We start from the raw sequence: 23,675 nt of genomic DNA on the forward strand, positions 1-23,675 counted from the left end.
GTCTCAAAAGTGTTGATGATCCTTTTTATTGAGTATGTAGTTGATGGCCATTATTTTCAGTATCAGTTAATTGCAAAACTTAAAAAGCATGAGTTTTTAGTGCTATCTTTACCAGTTGTAAAAATCAATGGTAGTTAAGAACACCAAAAATTTTCCATCTCTTTTGTCTTCAGTGTTTTTAGTTGATTTGGTTATTGGCTGAGAAGTCAATGAGAATTTTTTTATTGAATTTCTGTTGTCTAATTGAATCATGTTAAAGAAAGAAATTATCCTGTTTCCTCTACTTCATTGTATTTTACTCTTCCTAAAATGGTAATAATAGTAATAATAATAGAGCCACCCAACTGTAATTTACAGGTATGTTGTCACTTCAGTTGCATGGCTTCTGAATGTTTGTGTGCCCCCGTCCCCCAAATTCATATGTTGTTGCAGTCTTAAGTACCAAGATAATGGTATTAGAAAGTGGGCCTTTGAGAGGCAATAGGATTAGTGTGCTTATAGAAGACTTTCTCCACTTTCCATAAACCTTCCATTCTTACCCCACCCCTCATTTCACTCAGAGACTGAAAAAGCTCCTTATCTCTTTTGCCATGAGGGATCACAGCAAAAGGATGTCCTTGTATGAACCAGGAAGGTGGACCCTCACCAGACACCCCATCCGCTGAACCTTGATCTTGAATTTCCCAGTCTCCACAATTGTGAGAAATAAATCTCTGTTGTGTATAAGCCACCCAATCTATGATACTTTGTTATAGCAGTCAGAAAAGATTAAGACAGTGGCCATTCCTTTATTATCTGAAACAACTGTTTATTAAAAGAAAGTTAGTGCAATCTCTTTTTTTAGCATTCCTTTCCAAACCAAAATTTTTTTAGTAAATACAGATAACCTCTTTCATCATTACGGTTTTCCCCTAGTTAATTGGTTAAGAGCATTGTATTCATTTGTAGGCTTTAAATAGCTTTGTGGTATTACAAAATCTCTACAACAGTATTAAAAAATGTCTGTTTTCAAAATCATAAACTAAATGAATATTTAGATACAGAGGAGCTGTTGTTTCTTTCTATAAACATAATGTAAGTAAGCTTCTGACTTGACAAAAGCTTTATTATTTCTGTATGGAAAAAATTTATAGTGATACCACTATCATTGTATTTACAAAAAGTTTGGAAAGACTGATGATTTACAACACATCTTCTGGAGAAGCATGGTATATCATCCTGGTAGAAAAAACATTGTTCAGCTCTATAGGCAGTCTTTGTCACCCATGGAGCTGGGTAAGCAGACTGCCTGCAGCTCTTCCCTGAAGCCCACTTCGCTCCTTCTCTCTGTTTCCTACTGACCCTTGGAATCCTTCACGGACAGAAGCCAAACAGAAAAAGAGAGAGGGTCTTATAGTATTTTCAGGATTGCAACAGACTCCATTACCTTAAGCTTTAACTAGCTTTCAAAAATAGGTGATAGAGATTTTAATCTGGACGAGTTCCTGCATCACCATAGATACCAGGCCCCCACAGTGAAATGATGACATTTTAATTAGGAAGATGGCTTTAACTTATGAATTATACGCTTTCACAATAAACAAGTAGGAGACTTTCTGCAGGTTCAGGGCGGAGGAAGATGATGTACTTACTTGCCTTTAGAGGTCGTCAGGGATGAAGGTCTCTGTGTTTCATTCTTTTAGAGTTTAGTACCTGGCTATAATCTCCCCTGTGCTAATTGTTGCTAGTGATAGTTACAAAACATATATAGACTTGCCTTTTCCCGAGGCAGAAAGCCACCTTGGTCAAGCCCAGTGTCCTGGTGTTCATTGGTTGTCAACCATAAGTACCCTGACAACATGGTCTGGAGAGGGTTTCTCTAAGGTAACAATGCAGAATTGAAGTTCAATAGATAAATGTCTACATAGCATACAATAAGACATTATGAGCTTTTTTTTTTACTTTTATGGTAGGAAATTCTGGATTATTTGTAGTAAAGAAACCAGTTCAAATGCATGTGTTCAGTAGAATCTATGGAAGTTAAGCATTTTTTTTAAGCTTCAAAAAGTAGTTCCTGGCAAAGTTAAACACATTCATTCCTTTTGAAGTTAACTATAGTAATTCAGCAGGCAACAGTTCTTTTGTGACCTCTTCCTTCTCTTATGGACCTAACAAACACTAGTAGTAGACTCTTTCCATTGCTTTGTCAAGCCTTAAGAGGTTTAGCTTTCGTATCTTTAGCTGCTAGAAAATTTTCTGGCTCATCTCGTGAATTCTAGAACAGATCTCATCATTTTAAGCCTATGGCAACTCTTTTGTATATTTGGTCCCAATATTATTTTTGCCACTTACTAAGTACAGAGTTTCAATAAATTTTCAGCTCTTGTAAAAAGTATTTTTTTGGCACACAGTAAGCAACTTGAAAGAGTGATTATAGTAAGAACTCTTCAAGTTACACATATGCAAAAGTTTCATGTCTTTCTTTTATTTTATGAAATTCAATTGATAATTTGCCATTGTTCCAGTCAATATTTATCTGTTTGTGCGTATCACTAATTAGCTTTCTTTAGATATAATAGAGACTTGGGATGGGGTACATTGACATTTAATTAGATTAACTTTATGACATGCATAAATAATAATTTTAAAAGTTACTCTTCCACAGTTTCTCTTTAAGATAATATATTGTTATATAATGTTAATAATAGTAATGTTATTGAGCCAGGTGCAGTGGCTTATGCCTGTAATCCTAGTGACTCAGGAGGGGAGGGTATAGCAGCAGGTGGATCACTTGAAGCCAGGAGTTCAAGAACAGTCTGTGCAGCATAGTGAGACTGTTTCTAGAAAAAAAAAAAATTTAATTAGCTGGGTGTGATGGCATGTGCCTGTAGTCCCAGCTGTTCTGGAGTCTGAGGTAGGATGATCTCTTGAGCCCAGGAGTTCAAGGCTGCAGTGAGCTATGATTGTGCCACTGCATTATAGCCTCAATGACAGAGTGAGACCACTCTTTTTTTTTTCCTTAAAAGAAAAAATAGCAATGTTAATTTGTGCTGGCATAGTGTTTTATAATTTTAAAAGGTACTTTTAAACATTTAAATTTCTTTTCTCTAAAACTTAATTTTACTTGTTTATTGTGTCCTTTCTATTTTATTCTTAGGTTTGAATGGAAATTTATTTGAACTCTCATTTAATACTCAAAATCACGAATTGGCAGACTAGGGCCTGTGGCCTATTTTTGTATGGCCCAAGTGCTAAGATTTGTTTTTATGTTTTCAAATGGTTGGGAAAAAAAACCCCTAAAACATGCAACAGATACCATATGTAGTGTGCAAAGCCTAAAATATTCACTATCTTGCTCTTTAAAGAAAATGTATGCTGATCCCCACTTTAAATAATTGTGTTTCTTGGTGGATACTTCAATCTTTTCCTCTTTCTTCTTCCCTCCCCTTCCTCCTCTTCCCTCCATTCACCCTTTCCTCTTTTTAGCATTTCAGTTACCATATGATATTTCTCTATTTTTGTTTCACATCAAATAATAAGATAGTACTGTTATTCTAGTTTCTATATTATACAGTCATGTTATGTTCTTATTCTTTGACAAATTCTCTTGTCACTAACAACCCACAGTAACATTGGTTACTTTATTATTTTATTTTATTGCCATCTTGCAGTTCGATTCACATCTAATTAATTGTCTGCTTTTAGCCTTAGGGTCTTTTGGCATTATTGCTTTCCATAGTTTTCCAGTTCAGTGAATGGAATTTTATTTTCATTCTGCTTTGTAAATAATTTTTCAATAACTGACTAAATTTTTGTTGTATTTTCTACAGAATTCCATTACTGCTGTTTGATTAAAATTTGGTAGTTGCTCTTCAGCCTATGTAATTGTTTGTGTTTGGATAACTCTGTGATTTTATATAAGCAATCTTGTGCTTGATTTTTATTTAATAGTAGTAAATACTAAATTTTTTTATTTTATATAATAATTCAGAAAAAAATGAAGACCCAGGCAACCACTTCAGGTAATTGTAGATTAATTTTCATTTTCCATAGTTTTATATAATTAGTTATACAATATGTTCTTATGTCTGGTTTTATTCATTCAAAATAATTATTTTGAGATTGATCTATTGGTGGTTTATTCCTCTTTTATTACTAATTAAGATTTCATTTTATGGAATACATTTATCCATTCACCTATGGATAGGCATAGGTTATTCCAGTTTAGGGCTATGTAAAGAAGGCTACATGAACACTCAAGGACAAGTCTTAGTATCAGCATATGTTTTTATTCTGTTGGGTAAATACCTAGGGGAAAAATGGTTAGGCTCTTGCAAAGAATATTATGTTTACGTCTTAAAGACACTTCCAGTGTTCTGAAGATGTTCTATTATCTTACATTCCCACTTCAGTACTTTAGAGTTCTGGTTCCTCCAGATTCTTGCCAACATTTGATGTTGGCAGTCTTTAATTTTAGCCATTTTAGTGAGTGTCTAGGATATTCTCATTGTGGCTTTAAATTGCCTTTTCTTAAAAACTATTGATTTGACCAACTTTTCAAGTGCTTAATAGTAAAGGGTTTTTGTCCAATTTTTAAAGGGTTATTGTCTCTCATTATTAAGTTGTAAGAATTCTTAATATATTCTGGATGTAAATCTTTTGTCATATGTATGTATTATAAATATTTTCTCCTGTTATATGGCTTCTTCTTTTTTTCTATTAGCATTATTATTGAGGTATGATTTGCACACTGTAACATTGTTATGAACATTACATGTTTAATCCCATTAGTTTTAGTAAGTTTATATAGTTGTACAACCATCTCACAGCACAGTTTTAGAATATTGCTGTCACCACAGAAAATTTCCCTCATGTGCTTGCTTTCAGTCAGGCCCTCCTGTCACCTCCAAACCCAGGCACGTACTAATCTTGATAGATTATAATTTTTGACATGATAGATTTGCCTTTTTCTAAAAATTTCCCATAAATACAATCATATGGTAGATAATCTTACGTATCTAGCTTTTTTCACTTAGCAGAATGTTAAGTGAGACATTCATCCATGTTGTATGTATAAGTAGTACATTTTTTTTATTGCTGAGGAATATTCCATTCTATGTACATACTCATTTTGTTTGTATACTGGTAAGTTGATGGACGTTAACCTATTAAAAATAATGCTGCCTTCCCCCGCAATACTGTCTTTTTCAAAAGTAAAAATTTTTTAGTTTTGATAAAGTCCAGTTTATTCATATTTTCTTTTGTATATTATAAAAGAAATTTTTGCCTACCCTAAAAAACTACAAAGCTTTCTTCCTAAGGTTTCTTTTAGATATATTATAATTTTATCTTTTAAGTTTAATTTTTATGTACAGTGCCAGGTTCATTTTTTTCCATAAAGATATTCAGTTGTTTGAGCACCTTTTGTTGAAAAAGATTGCTTTTTCCTCTGTTGAGTTACTTCACTGTGAATTTGTGGATACTTTTCATCTTGAGATTATCTAATTCCCTGTCGATCTTTCTCCTAATGTTTTTGACATCTACTAATGATTTTTGCCTAAATCTTTTTTTAAATTATTTTTTTGGTCAGAGATTGTGAAAGGATGATTTTCTATTTTTGTTATTCCTCTGTGTTAATTAGCTGTGATTCTTTTGTAAAGAAGAACTTCTACTCAGCAAGTAGGGATGTTTGGTTACCCTGAATTGCTTGATAGGTTTGCCTTTTGAAAATGATGGGTAAATACTTATATTTTTCACTATTGTTTACCATTTTACAGAGTAATGAGTTAGTAAAATAGTCATTACCAATAGTGGCAGATGAGGTGTGATTTTTGTTTTGCTTTTTTCCCGTTTTTTAAGAAATGCTCATGCATTTTAATATATTGTGTTTCTATCGATTTGGTGCTGCATGAGACTGCTTGAACTACAACAACAAGCTATGTTGATAGTGGCTTAAGCAAATAGGGATTTGTCTGGATGTGGGTGTTGCTAACATTGTTTCAGGTATTTAATAAGGATTCAGGTCTTTTTTCCATTCTGTCATCCTCAGTGTCCTCTTGCTTGTCCCATCATGGTCACAAGATAGCTGTCATACCACTAGGTATTATGTCTGTGTTCAAGGTGCAGAGGTGGGCAGTGCCAGCTGCAAGCCAAAAAGCAGTGTTATAAAATCCTTCCCCAAAATTGCCTCAGCAGACTTGTCCTTCTGTCCCACTGGCCAGATCTGGGTTACATGGTCACCCCAGCTGTCAAGAAGACTATGAAAGCAAATATCTGGCAAAAAGGAATTCTGAACACTGGCTTAGGCTCCTCATGAGTCATTGTATAGGGTAGTGCATATTGCCACCTCTAGAGAAAATTAGGTTTTTACCAGTAATAAGAAAGGAAGGAGTTTTGGAGAATGGCTAATACATAATACTTGCTATAAATATCTTTGGTAAAGCACAGAATGGCTTTATATATTACATTGTATTTTTTAAATAAGCCATATTTATAAATGTAACTTAAAAATTTAATAAAACATTAAGATTTGGGGGCTTGCCACATTAATTTGTCCTGGTTATTTTCATTTTCCTATAAAATTCATTTTATTATTGAACACATATTTAGTGTCCTATTAATAATTAGCTGATATTTTCTGATGATGAGAATATGCTATTATAAGTATTGACATCATTTAAAAACTTTAATTCCGAACTATGAACTCTTAGACTGTCTTCTTCAGATTTATTTTGTAAAAAATTTGGAAGTTAATGTATCCCTTTTTTCTCCATATTGGTCATCCCTATACTTTCTCACTCATTTTCTTAGGCTATCTGTGTATCACTTCTCTTTCTGTAGAACCTTCTTCCAATCCCTGTTCATCTTCATTCTTGCCTCTCCTTCTTTTTCTTTTCTCTCTCATTCTGACCGCTCCCCGCGCCCCTTTCTATAGATCCTCCTCATTTTTCTGCCTCTCTTCAAAATAAAGACTAGAATAAAGTTGATTTCTGGTTGATAAGATCATATTGTGCTATTAAATGTCCTTCTTAGTATCTTAATTTCATTTGGATTATGCACTGTTGACTGTTGATTGTTAACAGGTTCTGAAATAATCATATTAGGTTAGCTGAGAAGTACATATCAAGCATTAATGGGCTGCATGTTACTGAATCAGAAAAACTACTGTTAAGCTCTGAATCATAACCAAGGTAGCTAATATAATTTTGGCTTTTAAATTGCATTATTTAATGTGATTTTCTCTTTCTTTAGTACTTGTAATCTCCCATGGAGCTCCATTAAGTTTTCAGTGTTCTAGGCATGTGGTGTCTCCAGGAAAAGTGTAAAGTGTGTGTATCCTGGTAGGGCATATGCACACAGATGTTACAAACTGCTTTAAATGTTTTGGCCCAATATATAATTGTTATATATAGGGTGTTGTGACTTCATTAACAGCATTCTTCATCAATAAAATAAGGAGGATTTTATAATTCCCTAATTATTGTGCGCAGTTAAGGTACTATGCTTTTTACTATCTTAAATTTACCTGAAAAATCAGATAAATCAAATGATATACATGTTCTACCCAGGGAGTAGAATTTAACAAATTATCTGCTTTGTGGTAAAGATTTTTTGGTTTGTATCCTTTCTATGCTATTAAAAAAAAAACTTTATAGTTTTTTTTCAGCAGTAAAGAGTATCTATATAGTAAAAGATAGCTACTCTGCAGTTGACCTTGTATCTTTTTAACTATAACCTCCATGTCTTTAAGAAAGCCAAGTGGGTTAGGGACATGTTGGTCATTTCTTTCTTTTTTTCCCCCCCTGACCTTTTGCCTTTGCCCTCTCCCCACCACCCCCATCCTGTCCCTCCCTGTCATTAGTCTCCCTCCTTCTTTCTCTCTACTCCCTTTTCCTCCCTCCCTTACCCTTCTTTTTAATGTGATTCTGGGGCTAATTATATTTTAGTTTATTTTAATGAAATGTACAATGGTATACTAATTAAACTTCAAAGAAATATTGAGGTCCTGAAATTACCTCACTGATAAATTATTTTGGAAGTAAAATTTCTTAATCTTTGCATGTTTTCCAGTTAGAATAAGTTGGCATCAACTAAGACTTTATCATAGGTCATAAAGCTTTGTGAACTGAGTCATTTTGTAGAGTGGTACATGGACTATAACAGCAGAATAGGATGAGCTAAATTTATATTCTGTATTTGCCCTTTTCCTTCTCTCAGCTCATTGCCCTTCTCTTATATAATGAAACACTTAAAAAATAATTTAACTTCTAAAGAATTATTTGATTAGGGGAAAAAGTAAAATGTGATTGTTAGTCTTCATGGAACGAGGATTATTTGATCCTTTTCAGAATTTTTGAATATATAATGCTATTACCCACAATAGACTCTTGGACTTGTATATTTATGTCATTTTTGCATTTTGTTTCCAATTAAATCAAATTCTGTCACTATTCATTTCAATTCCAATTATATAAAGCTTTTAAAATCCTGTCAAACTTTGATGCTGTATTTATTCTCACAAAGGTTATCTCATATTAGCCAATGGCTTAGTAAACACTAGAATATTGCTAGCTATTTCATGGAATAATCTTTACAGAAGTCTTGCTTTATCTCTCTTCCATTAGCTATGTGCCAGCTGTTGCTTTGGTTACAGTGTTTCCATTTTGGCAAGCTTTTTAAGGACCTTAAACAACTATGCTTCTTTTCTGACTATTCTTGTGGGGTTTCATTTTCCTCCCATGTAATGCTACAGAAGGATTGAAGAAGAAAAAATTGCGTCATATTTATTTCTGAAGCAGGAGAAATAGTTTTAGTTTAATAAAGAAAAATGGTTGTGCCTGTGGTTCAAGTTGATTTAAAAAAAAATAGAAAAAGAAAAAAGAAAATTGTTGTGCCATATTTTGAAGTGCTTTTGAGGAGGTAGAAGTCTGTTTTTTCTTTTTTTTTTATTTGTATAAATTTAAGTGGTACAAGTCCAGTTTTGTTACATGAAATATTGCATATTGGCGGAGTCAGGGCTTTTAGAGTAACCATCACCCAAATAATGTACTCTGTATCTGTTAAATAATGTCTCATCCCTCACCTGCTGCCCACCCTTCCAAGACTCCAGTGTCTATTATTCCATATTCTATGTCCGTGTGTACACATTTAACTTCCACTTATAAGTGAGAACATGTGGTATTTGATTTTCTGAGTTGTTTCACTTTAGATAATGGCCTTCAGTCTCATTCATGTTTTTGCAAAAGACAGGATTTCATTCATTTTGATGGCTGAATAGTACTCCATTGTGTGTGTGTGTGTGTGTGTATGTACATGTATATATTTATATATATATATATGTATATATATATATACATACATACATACACATACACACACATGGCCGGGCACGGTGGCTCATGCCTGTAATCCTAGCTCTCTGGGAGGCCGAGGGGGGTGGATCGCTCGAGGTCGGGAGTTCGAGACCAGCCTGAGCGAGACCTCGTCTCTACTAAAAATAGAAAGAAATTATCTGGCCAACTAAAAATATATATAGAAAAAAATTAGCTGGGCATGGTGTCGCATGCCTGTAGTCCCAGCTACTCGGGAGGCTGAGGCAGTAGGATCGCTTAAGCCTAGGAGTTTGAGGTTGCTGTGAGCTAGGCTGACGCCACGGCATTCACTCTAGCCCGGGCAACAAAGTGAGACTTTGTCTCAAAAAAAAAAAAAAAAAAAAAAAATATATATATATATATATATATAGACACACAACACATTTTCTTTATCCATTCATTCATTGATGGGCACTTAGGGTTGATTCCATATCTTGCTATTGTGAATAGTGGCATGATAAACATACATGTGCAGGTACCTTTTTGATGTAATGATTTCTTTTCCATGGGGTAGATACCCAGCAGTGGGATTGCTGGATGGAATGGTAGTTCTATTTTCAGTTCTTTGAAAAATCACCATACTGTTTTCCAAAGAGGTTGTACCAATTTACACTCCCACCAACAGCGTGTAAGCATTTGTTTTTCTCCGCATCCTTGCCAATATCTGTTACTCTTTGTCTTTTTGTAATAGCGATTCCAACTGGTCTAAGATGATACATCATTTTGGTTTTAATTTGCATTTCTCTGTTGATTAGTGATGTTGAACATTTTTTCATATGCTTGTTGACCATTTGTATGTCTTCTTTTGAAAAATGTGTATTCATGTCCCTAGCCTACTTTTTAATGGGGTTATTTTTTGTTGTTGTTGAGTTTAGTTCCTTGTAACTTTTGGATATCAATCCTCTGTTGGATACATAGCTTGCAAATATTTTCTCACATTCTTTTGGTTGTCTGTTTACTCTGTTGATTATTTCTTTTGCGGGGCAGAAGCTTTTTATTTTATAAGTCCCATTTGTTTGTTTTTGTTGCTTGTGCTTATGAGATCTCAGTCATGAATTCTTTGCCTAGACCAATGTCCAGAATAGTTTTTCCTAGATTTTCTTCTAGTATTTTAATAGTTTCAAGTCTTACATTTAAGTCTTTAATCCATCTTCAGTTAATTTTTGTATACGGTAAGAGGTAAAGGTCCAGTTTTACTCTTCTGCATATGACAATCCAATTTTCCCAGCACCATCTATTGTAAAGGATGTCTTTTCTCCAGTGCATATTTTTGTCCACTTTGTCAAAGATCAGTTGACTATAGATATGTGGCTTTATTTCTGGGTTCTCTATTCTGTTCCATTGGTCTAGGTATTTATTTTTATACCAGTACCATGCTGTTGTGGTTACTATAGCCTTGTATTATAATTTGAGGCCAGGTAATGTGATGCCTACAGCTTTATTCTTCTTGTTTAGAGTTGCTTTGGCTACTTGGGCTCTTTTTTGGTTCCATATGAATTTTAGGATTGTTTTGTGTAATTCTGTGAAAAATGAATTTGGTATTTTGATAGGAATTGTACTGATCTATAGATTGCTTTGAGCAATATGGTCATTTTAATGATAAATCTTCTGATCCATGAACAAATTTATTATTTCTGCCCTATTACATGGTCTTTCATCTAATATTATAATTTATGAAGTTGGAAAATTTCATGTAAGATTAAGTGATTTGTTGAAAGTTACAGTGACAATATGTAGAAAAATTATTCTTAGAGTATTGAATATCTAATTTAAAGAAAAGACATTGTCTATAAGATACTGCACTTTTTTCAGTAGAAATTTATCTCTTTCTAGCATGGTATTATAAAAATATTTTTAGGGCCAGGTGTGGTGGCTCACAGTTGTAATTCCAGCAATTTGGGAGGCCAAGATGGGAGGATCACTTGAGGCCAGGGGTTTGAGACCAGCCTGAGCAACATAGCAAGACCCTGTCTCTACAAAAAAATGTAAAAAATTAGCCAGGTGTGGTGGTGTGCACCTATAGTCCCAGATGCTTGGAAGTCTGAGGCAGGAGAATTGCATGAGCCCAGGAGTTTGAGGTTGATGTCAGCTATGATAATCCCACTGCACTCTAGCCTGGGCAACAGAATGAGACCCTGTCTCAAAAAAATTTTTTTTAATTAAAAAAAAATGTTTTTAGTCTGTCCGTTTCAAGACCTCTTATAATTGTTAGAGAACATATCTCACCTGCACACTTGATACATCTGGAGGTCTCATAAAGTCAAGTGGTGACAGGATGGCCTGTTGCAGGCAGTATAGAATAGGGAGTGAAGGGCCCAGGACCAAAACCTGGCCTGTCACTAAGCAGCTGTGGGCCTGTCCTTCTGGTACCTTAGTTTCCTTAACTGTAAAATGAGCATTGTAATACTTACTGTACCTCTCTTGTGATGACAAAATAAGATTAATGGATGTGAAGGCCTTTTTAAAAGCTGGAAACAGTATTTATACATAAAGTGTTGCTATATTGGGGAGAAAGCATCTGTGTGGAGTATGCTGTTTACCACAGATCACAGTGGGGCGTTGCAAGGAACGAGGACCACCCAAGGGTACAGAGTACCAAGAATAAGTCTGGTTTTGTAAAGAGAAGGGGGTTGGTTGGAGAATGTAAGGAAACATAGTAGAAGTCCTAGAATTTATCCTGGAACATTGGAAAGATAGGTATTCAAAAGCAGGCAGTTCCAAGATGAGCAGTGAATTGAAGTACTCACATTGTATTTGTCAGGATTACTTGTGGGATGAGAAAGAGGACTCTATTACGGACAATTTATGATTTTGCTGACTTAAAGTGTGCTAAAAGTTATGATTTTCAGCAGAGCATGTGAAATCTGGTAAGTGAGGCAAGAAGTTGATTAACCATTTGCTGCCGACTTAAAATCATCAAACTTCCGAGAGAATACAGTAATCTAGAGTATAGTAAAGAAGGAACTTGTTTTATTTCAAAATATTAATTAAGGGGGTACAAGTGTTTTTGTTATATAGATATCTCATATGATGCTTAAGTCAAGGCTTTTGGTGTGCCTGTTACCAGAATAGTGTTCATTGTACCAAACAGGTAAGCTTTTATCACACACTCCCCTTCCTACCCTCCCTGCTCCTTGGTTACTCATGTCCTTTATATTGCTTTATGTGTGCCCATCTATTAGGTCCCACTTATTAGTGAGAATATATGGTATCAGGTTTTCCATTTCTGAGATACTTCACTTAGAATAATGGTCTCCAGTTCCATCCAAGTTGCTACAAATGACATTACTTCATTCCTTTTTATGGCTGAGTAGTACTCCGTGGTGTATGTGTATGTATGTGTGTGTATATATATAATCTGTGTACATACATTTTCCTTATCCACTCATGAATTGATATGCACTTAGGTTAATTCCATATCTTTGCAATTGTGAATTGTGCTATGATAAACATTCAAGTGCAGGTGTCTTTTTGATAAAATGACTTCATTTAAATAATGTGAATATTTCTTTATGAAAAGGCCGCTACCATGTTCTCAGCAGTAGATACTCAGCAGTGGGATTGCTGGATCAAACAGTAGGTCTACATTTATTTCTTTGAGGAATCTCCATACATTGAGGTGGTACTAATTTGCAGTCCCACCAACAGTGTTAATGGACAATTTTTATGGAGACGTTAAACTTGAGGATAACCTGTGGTGTGTAGGTGGCTTTCGGCAAGATTGGGTCAACTTGTTGGTGCAGAAAGATAACGTAAGTACCAGTCCCAAACAGTGACCTACAGAGTGGTAGCAGTTAGGCTGAGGTTTTCATCAGTTCCCTCTAAAATTAAAAATAAGAACTTGGCAGTGGCCTTTTCATAAAGGAATATTCACATTATTTAAAGAATGTGTGTGATTTTGAGGATGTTTACCCTATTTTTTGGCATTTAAATATCCTTTTATAAATTAATGATGATATATAATGAGTTTTTTTAAAAAAATGTTCTTAGCAAAATAAGTAGATATTATTCATTGATCATTCCCTTTACCTTCTTTAAAAACTTTATTTTTACCAATTAAAAAAACCAGGCCTTTCTTTAACTGATATCAATGGTTATTTGCAAATAAACATTGTTACTTGGAAAAAACATCATTTTTTGTTAAGAGACAGGGTCTCACTCTTATCACCGAGGTTGGAATGCAATGGTGCAATCAGTGCTCACTCCAGCCTTGAACTCCTGGGCTCAAATGATCCTCCTGCCTCAGCCTCCCAAGTAGCTGGAAGTACAGATGTGGGCCACTACACCTGGCGAATTTTTCTTTTTTTTTTTTTTTGAAGAGAGAGAGTCTCGCTATGTTGCCCAGACTGGTCTCAATTCCTGGCCTCAAGCAGTCCTCCCACCTCAGTCTCCCAAAGTGCTGGGATTACAGGTAGGAGCCACTGCACTCAGCCAGCATCAACTTTAAAATCAGATGTATGTGAATCCTTGCTCTGTCATCTGTTCTTTGTTGCCTTAGGCTGTCTCTTAACTTCTCTATGCCTTAGTTTCTCTCTCTTTATGTAGGAAGCAATGAACATTTTTGTGGGGAAGATTAGACATACCTTAGGTAATGCCTAGTTCATAATAGAACATACTAGATGATTGCAGCACAGAAGCTATTATTTTTTGAGACCATAATTTTCATCATTAGTAAATTGAGTTTCCTGTGCTTGGAATAAAGATCATATATTTTTATACTCTGTGCAAAGAACACCTGGGTTTCAGAGAGTCAGGTCTAAAGCTGTGGAGGAGAGTATCCAAAATGATATTATTGAAGAAGATGAGGTTTCTTAATTTGGCTTTCAGGAATGATGTAAGTAGTGGTTCTCAAACTTTAGTATGTATAAATAACTTGGGATCCTTGTTTTGAAAATGCATATTCCTTCCACATGGAATAGAATAAAGTTGGACCCTTATGTTGTACCATATATAAATCTTAACTTACAGTGGATTAAAGACCTAAATGTAAGTCCTGCAAATGTAAAGCTCCTAGAAGAACACATAAGGGAAAAGTGTCATGACATTAGATTTGACAATGATTTCTTGGATATGACACCAAAAGCACAAAAGGCAACAAAGTAAAAGATAAGACAAATAGGATTACATTAAATTTGAAAACTTTTGCACACCAAGAGAAATAATCAACAGAGTGAAAAGGCAACCTACAGAACGGGAAAATATTTGCAAACCATATGTCTGATAAGGGGTTAATACCCCAAATACATGAACAATACTTAAAACTCAACAACAAAAAACAACCTAAGTAAAAAATGTGCAAAAGAGTTGAATAGACATTTCATATGAAAAGATGTTTAACATCACTAATCATGGAGGAAATGGAAATCCAGAACCACAGTGAGATATCCCTTCCACCCATTAGGATGGCTGCTATCAAAAAGATACAAAATAGCAAGTGTTGGTGAGGATGTGGAGCAATTGGAATCTTTGTTCTCTGTTGGTGGTAACTCAACTCTCCATTTCCCCCATCCTCCTAACCTCTAGCAACCTTCATTCTACTTCTGTCTCTATGAATTTGACTACTCTGGGTACCTCATACAGTATGGTGGAATCACACAGTATTTGTGTTTTTGTGACTGGCTTATTGCACTTAGCATAATGGCCTCAACGTTTATTCATGTTATAGCATGTGTCAGAATTTTCTTCCTGTTTAAGGCTGAATAATATTCCATTGTGTGTATATACTACATTTTGTTTTTCCATTCAACTATCGATGGACACTTGGGTTGCAAGCATATGTATATTTTTCAGTCACCCTTATCTTTCTGTATTGGTTTCCTAGGGCTGCCATTATAAATTACCACAATGGTAAAAAGGAATTTGAGGAGAAAAAAATTACCACAAATTGGGTGGCTTAAAACAGCAGAAATGTATTACCTCATAGTTCTGGAGGCTACAAGGCAAATCAAGGTATCGTAGGGCCATGCTACCCCTAAAGGCTCTAGGGAAGAATTCTTCCTTGCCTCTTCCTAGGTTGTGGGAGCGCCCGTCAATCCTTAGTGTTCCTTGGCTTGTGACTGTGTCATTCCAATCTCTGCCTCTGCTGTCACAGGCCCTTTTCCTCTGTGTTTGTCTGTGTGTCTCTGTGCATGTTCTTCTTTTAAAAGGACATCAGTCATTGGCTTTAGGGCCCACTGTAATCCAATATAAGCTCATCCCAACTAATTACATCTGCAAAGATGCCGTCTCTAAATATAGTCACATTCTGAGGATTTGGTTCAATGTGAATTTTGGGAGAACACTATTCAACTCATTATACCCTCTAAAATTTAATCCATTTGCTCAACATGTAGTCAGCTCTGGCTGCCATAGTAAATTACCATAGCCTGGGTGGCTTAAACAACAATGTATTTTCCCACATTTCTGGAGACTGGAAAGTCCAGGGCAAAGTTTCAGCAGGGTTCAGTTTCTTGTTAAGGGCTTCTTTCTGGCTTATCGGCAGCCACCTTCTTGTTGTGTCCTCCCATGGCAGAGAGAACAAGCAAACTCTCTGGTGAATCTTCACATAAGGGAAATAATCCCCCGACACCAGTCCCCAACCCTTGTCATGACCTCATTCCCCTTGAACTACTTCCCAAATGCCCCATTTCCAAATATCAGCACATTGTGGATTGGGGCTTCAATGTATGAATTTTGAGGGATGCAAACATTCAGTACATAACAACATTCAAAACCAAAATATAAATTTCACATTAGGCAATATTTGGGAGTCAGTTATTTTTAAAAACAATGATAATTTTGACTGTGTACATACAAGCATAAATCTTGTGTATATTGTCTTGGGAGAAAATTACATAAGATTCATGTTTATTTAATAATGTAAACATTTATGTATTCTATTCAATCTAACCTATTTGCTCTAAAATAAACTATAAAGCATTACTAAATGGTGTTTTAGGTATTTAAGCAGAAGTCTTTTCTGATAAGTATCTTTTGTCATAACCTGTTATTCCTTTCACATCCTATTATTTATTTTAGAATTATTTTATTAAAATGTAATCAACAGGAAAGTTCATGCATCATTAGAGTGCAGCTCAATGAATTTTTCACAAAGTAAACAAACATGTATAACCAGCACTCAGATTTAAAAAAAGAAAACCAAACCTTATCAGCATCTCACAAGCATTCCACATGCTTCCTTTCATTTAACAAGTTTCCCCAAGTAATTACACAGCAGTTTGAGAGCCATTTACATAGGCATCAGGATTTGTAGTTGGTATTTACGTAGAACTCTTATCTGTCAGGTGTCATGTTAGTGGATTTAGGTTCACCAGTGTATGACTGCACATTGGGTCATTCATGGCCTTTTGTATATGCTGTTCCTCTGCTTGGACAGCTTTCCTTTTGCTTTCCCACTCCTCCCAATCTTCCTTACCTTCTTGCCTTTACTCCTGACACCTTCCCATGACCACTCCAGTTCAGGTCTTAGCTGAGACACCTTTCTTTAAGTAGCATCTCCTCACCCTTCCATCCCTCTTTCCCTCGCCAAATCAAAGTAATTGCACGTCCTATGTGTTTTCATTAATCCCTCCATTTCCCCCTCATTTATCACAGTACATTCTAATTGCTGATCTACTTGTTTTTATCTCCCATCAGACCATAAATATTGAAAGGTCAGACAGTGCAATATTTGCTTCATTTTCTTATCCCCACTACCTCACACAGTGTCAGCACATGGTGGATGAAACACATTGAATGATAATAAAATCATTATGTTTTAGTATTGGAAAGGCTATTAGAGTTCATCTAGTCTAGTCCCCTCATTTTATAGGTGAGTGAACTAAAAGCCTGAAATTTATTATTAATAAGGGCTCAACAAGAACTGTGGTAAATATACATGGTATTTGTCTGTGATGAGACAGAATGTTGGGGAAAGGACACTAATGTTCAGTATCTCTAGGAGACGTTCTTCACTTAAATCATAGCTAGACAAAATTATTTCATTTCCAGTTTTTCTAATGTTCCAATTCCAGCTCTGACTTGAGTTCTCTTTCATCCCATTTCCATTCTTTCACTCCTATTGATTCTGTTCTTTATTTACCCACTTTGTGATTTCTGGTTTTCAACACCTTTTCATTTTCATTATTTATTATTCAATTTAGTTTGCTACCTAGACTAAATTTCTATGATTATCCATTTCAAAAGTGTTTACATTTCCAAAAAAGAATGCCCCATTGGTACCTTAGACTCATCCATGTTTATGTAAGTAATTCATTAACAACAGCATAACAACAAAATTATTAACATTTTTTTCAGATACATAGCACAAGCATACTCTGTGGTTTTCCACTGTCATTTCTTTTTGTACTCTGTTCTTTTTACCAAAAAATTCTTATCTTCATATGAATAAATGATTCTCATCCTTAAAACTCTGGTAAAGCCATTTAGTTCAGTGGTTCCCAAATGCTGGTTCTCAGCTGCTAGGCTGACTGTATCAGAATCATCTGAGAGCTTTGAAAAAGGTCTGGTCCAACTAAATAAAAAATTTGGTTGGCTGCTTTTTTTGTAAAAAAATATCTTTATGCAGCTTTGGGAATCCCTCCTTTCATCTGTCCTCATCATTTTAAAGTTTTACGAAATTAAGAGACAGAAGAGAGAGCTAACTTCTCACGGTTACCCAAATAATAACTATTGTGTAACTTTACTTATTTCAATGATAAGCAAAGATAGAATGATAAGAACTCCTTTGGAACTGGAACGAAGATAATTCTTAGCATTCTTGTAAGTTTTGGAATATTAATAAATGATCTGAGAACCAATATTTTTTATTACTCTTATAGTGAGTACCAGGTATTGTAAAGTTGTTAGTAGCCTTTTCAACAGTCTCACAAAGAAGGAATTAACAAACCAAACTCCAGAAAACTAAATCATATTAATTTATTTCCTCATTCACTTTTGCAATTGATAATTTTTGAATACCTATCCATCTAGCACTTGTACTAGATGCTAGGAGTATAGCAATGAACAAAACAAACATGGAACCTTCCCTAAGAGATCTTAAAATCTGATGAAGAAGCAAACATTAATCAATTAGTTGTGTACATATAATAAAATTTGATGAATGATGAGGTAATTTGGCCAAAGTCACACAGCTTATCTATAGCAGAGCTAGGGTTTGATCCCAAGTCTATCTAATTTTAAAAGCCCATGTCCTTTTCACTATAGCGTGTTGCCTGCAGATCAAGGTAAAGGTAGCTAATGTTTACTGAGCTCTTCTTCCTATCTTCTAGTGCTAAATCAGTTGTAAGGCTTATTTCATTTTCCCACTAGGTTGTTGCTATTGTTTTTGCTGTTGTACAGATGAAGAAATTAAGTCTCAAAGAGGTTAAGTAAAATTTGCCTTAGGTTACGTGATTTACCACTACTAAGTGCTAAGGCTTGCATTCTGATCTAGGTCTGATTCCAAAGCCTGTGAACTAGGAATAATAAAAGCTACTAATAGAATCAATAAAACCAAAAATTAGTTATTTGATAAGATTAGTAACTTAAATTGATAAATACCCAAAAAGACTGATGAAGGGAAGAAAAAAAAAGGCACAAGAACGAAAAAGGTGACCTAACAAAAGGTCCAACAAAAACTAAAAAGATAGAGGATATTAGGTATAACTTTATACCAGTACATTTGAAAATTTAGATAAAATTGACAAATTCTAGAAAAACAACTCGCCAAAAATAACATTGGGAAAATTAGAAAATCTGAATAGTTTTATATGTATTAAAAAATTTAATTTATCATTAAAAACTTTTTCTCAGAGAAAATTCTAAGGCCAGAGAGCTTCACCAGGATGAATTCTTCCAAACATTTAAGGAATAAATAGACCAATGTTATATAAACTCTAAGAATTGAGAAAGAGGGAACATACTTACCTGCTTATTTTCTGAGGCCAGAGTAAGCTTGATATCAAAACATTATAAGGAAGGAAAATTACTAGCTATCTCTCTTCAAAACTGATGCAAAAATACTAAACAAAGTGTTAGCAAATGTAAGCGAGGGAGATCTAAAACTGATGATAATTCATCACAACCAAGATGGTTTTAGTCCAGAAGTGCAACATAATTTCTTCAATAAAGGAAAAAAAAATGATCACTCAATAGGTACAGAAAAAGCATTTAATAAAATTAATAATCAATCTGTGATTGAAAATACTCTTAGCAGACCAAGAATAGAGCTTCCTTAATCTGTTAAAGAGTATTTCCCAAAACCTCAGTGGTGAAATATTTAAGGCTTTCCACCTGAGATTAGGGATGACACAGAGTACCACTCTTAACTACTTCTACTCAGCATCATACTGAAGATACTAGCCAGTGTAATGAGAAATAGTAATAAAACATAAGAGAATTAGAAAAAAAATAAAAATTATTCAGTGATACCATGGTTGTATATGTAGAAAAACCAAACAACTTACAGATAAACTATTAAAATTAATAACTGAATTTTGAAAGTTTGTTAGGTTAAAATGTAATATATAAAAATCACTTGTGTTTTTAATATGCTAGCAACAGACACTTTTTTTAAAGTTACCATTTACAATATCAAAAAACATCAAATGCATAGGAATAATTCAAATTAAAGATATGTAAGACCTTTTCACGGAAAACTATAAAACACTAAGAGAAATTAAAGAAAATCTGAATAAATGAAGAGAAATACCATATTTGTGACTTGGAGAACTCAGTGTTATAAAGATACCAGTTCTTTCTAATTTTATTTAAAGACTTAATGCAATTTGAAACAAAATCCCAGAAGCTTTTTTTTTAAATGGAAATTTTGAAGCCACTTCTGAAATTTATATGAAAGTGTCATGAACCAAGAAGAGCCTATACTAAATTGAAGAAGAACAGAGGCAGATGACTAACTATCAAAGCTTACATTAAAGCTATAATTATTTAGATAGGTGAATTCGTTAAGGATAGACAAGTGACAGAGATTTGAGATCCAGAAACAAACACACATATATGGAAACTTGACTTATTGCAGATATGGCTCTTTAGGGGGGAGGGTTTGATTTGCTTGTTTGTTTTTTCATATAAATTTTGCTGGATCAATAGGGTATCATACATATAGAAAAACACTAATCTTGACTCCTACCTCATATAATGCAGAAATTAATTCCAGATGGATTGTATTTCTAAGTTTGAAGATAAACCCATAGAATTTCAGGAAGATAACTTCAAGAACAAAAGACATCTTTATGAATGTGAGGTGGGGAACATTTCTTAAACAAGATACTGAAAGTGCTAACCATAGAGAGTAAGACTGATAAAATGGCCTACATTCAAATTAGGAATTTCTCTTTCTTCTAAGACTTTATTAACAAAGGAGAACATATTTACAGTACATATAATCATCAAAGTGATTTTAGCTAAAATATATGAACAACTTCTACAAATATCTAAATGATAAAAAACAGAAAAATGGACAAAAGAGATGACTATAGGCTTCTCAAAAAAAGATATCCAAATGGATAATTAACATGCAAGAAGGGGTAACTTCCTTGGTCGTCTTGGAAATGCAAATTAAAATCACAGTGCTCCCTCAGAAAAACAGCTAAAATTAAAAGGACTGATTATTTTAATTTTTGGCAAGTTTGTGAAGCTCCCACAGTTCTCATATATTGCTGGTGGGGATATAAATTTTTACAATGGCTTTGTAAAATTGTCAATATCTACAAAGACTAAGCATATTATACCTTATGATCCAGCAAATTCTACTCTTATCCAGCAGAAGTGCATATGTATATATGTTCACTAACATCATGTACTATTGTTCATGGCAGCATTAATTTAAACACCTAAAAGTGGAAATAAGTCAGTTGTATATCTCAACAGTAGGATGTATAGATAAACTAAGGTTTCTACAATGGAATACTACACAGCAATTAAAATGCAACAATATGGATAAATGCAACAATATGGATAAATTTCACAAATAAGATGTTGAGCAAAAGGAACTAGACACAAGATAATACATACTGCGTAATTCCATTTATGTAAAATTCAAAAACAGGCAAAATTAATCTATGGTGTTAGATGTAGTGATAATGATAATATTGGAGAAATGCAGTTTGGGGAGCCACACAAGATTCAAAGGTGCTGATAATATTTGGTTTCATGATCTAGGTGTGTTTACTTTGTGATAATTCAAAAAGTTGTGCTTACATAATTTGCCTCCTGTACATATGCTACTTTAAGAATTTTATTTAGAATAATTATTATTTTGTAGTTTCCCTACTAACAAATGATAATATTAAGCTATAAATGTGAATGATTAGCATTAATTGGAAAAGTGGTCACATTGACAAGTTTAAAATTACTTGTAGAATTATTGTGAATTATAAATATTGCTCTAATGTATGCTTATTTAATGATGAGCTATATACATTTGTGTTCTGAAAAGTTTTTGGAAATTAATAATTTTTGGAGTAGAGAATTATGAAGACTGGTTCGTTTTAGCCAGATATTTCAAGTGAAATATGTTTTTCAGTTGATGGGCATATAAATCTTACAGTGTATATTCAACTGATAGATAACACTGAAACTGTACTATATGTGGAGAAGTTATGCTTTTCAGATCCATTGAGGATAATAAATGCAATAAGTATAATTTTAAAGTATATATCTGTATTTTAGTTTCATAAGGGGAAATAATTCTTTGAAGTTGCTCCAGTAGTGCTTCTTGAATTATATATACACTTGAATGGTGGAATGGGAAATTTCTTTATAGCTGCCTAATTTTGATTCTTGATCTTTACTAAAAAGTTTAAAGCAAATCATTCTTGGGGAAAAGGAAGAAAAATGGAAATAACAATAAAAGCAAATGCCATGCCCCATGTTTTCAGTTAATAAGTTTATATGAAATAGCTTATTTTTCTTTATTTTCTTTGTTGGTACACTAGTAGAGAATTTATAGTATATAACAGAATTAAATTCTATTATGACCATATTAAGTTAAGCTGCTTTATTAGAACATATTTGAAATAATATCCATTTACTTCTTTTCCTTGTTTAATAAAAAAAATTTTTTTTCGAATGGGTATTATTCATCAGCCATGTTTCCTATTGTTTTCTTTAAGCTGATTCTACTTTGCCTCTGTGTGTGTGTGTCTGCAGCATGTGCTATTTTATTTTATTTTTTACTTTTAGTTTTTTTTTTAGCATGTGCTATTTTAAAATAACACCAATAGATTTCAGAAGTAACCTTTTTAAATAAACTTAGTCTAGAAAATAAGTTAATGAAATAATTTAACTTTTTAACCATGTGTCTCTAATAATAGACACTGAATCATCAATGAAAGAAGAATTCCAACTATTTGGGCCTAGAAATATATTAGCTTGATAATTTAGTCATTTACTTAGCCACAAATCCAACAACCTATTTATATCTCTCTAGGCATAATGTACTCATTGATAGTGTTTCTACTAGCTGCCTCATCGTCCACCTTTCTCTGCTTCACTCTGTTCCAGCTACCATCATGGACTTCTTACTCTTTCCCTAACATACCAAGCACATTTCTATCTCAGTACTTCTGCTAATACTGCTACCCAGATCTGTATGTCCTCATATCCTTCTTAGACGCCCTCCCTCAGTATATTCAAGTCTTTGTTTAAATATCACCTCAAAGAGACATTCTGTGACTCCTCTCTATATAATAATTCCCATCATTGTCTATTCTTATTCCCTGCTTTACTTTTTTTTTTTTTTTTTTTGAGACAGAGTCTCACTCTGTTGCCTGGGCTAGATGAGTGCCGTGGCATCAGCCCAGCTCACAGCAACCTCAAACTTCTGGGCTCAAGCGATCCTCCTGCCTGAGCCTCCCAAGTAGCTGGGACTATAGGCACGCGCCACCATGCCCAGCTAATTTTTTCCTATATATATTTTTAGCTGTCCATATAATTTCTTTCTATTTTTAGTAGAGACGAGGTCTCACCCTTGCTCAGGCTGGTCTCGAACACCTGACCTCAAGTGATCCTCCCGCCTCAGCCTCCCAGAGTGCTAGGATTACAGGTGTGAGCCACCACACCCGGCCCCTGCTTTACTTTTTATAGCATGTATCACTACCAGATATTCTGTTTTATTTATATTTTGTGCATTCTCAATAAATAGAAGCTCAATGAAGACAAAAACTTCATTGGTTTTGTTTCACTACTGTATTTCCAGCACCCAGAACTATGACAGATCCACAGTAGGCACTGTATAAATATTTGTTACAATGAATGAATGGATGAATGAAATATAATAAAATAGTAAGTATCAGTCTGCATGGCTTAGCTCTCAGTCAACTCTGT

General features: G+C 34.2%; 1 protein-coding gene across 1 annotated transcript in view; it reads left to right on the top strand.

Annotated features, from left to right (window-relative positions):
* Nucleotides 1–23,675, top strand: part of COG5 (component of oligomeric golgi complex 5) — a 273,232-nt gene that overhangs the window by 131,854 nt on the left and 117,703 nt on the right. The gene's annotated exons all lie outside the window — the stretch shown is intronic.

The sequence above is a fragment of the Lemur catta genome, chromosome 11, assembly GCF_020740605.2.
Source record: "Lemur catta isolate mLemCat1 chromosome 11, mLemCat1.pri, whole genome shotgun sequence".
NCBI classification, from domain to species: Eukaryota; Metazoa; Chordata; class Mammalia; order Primates; family Lemuridae; genus Lemur; species Lemur catta.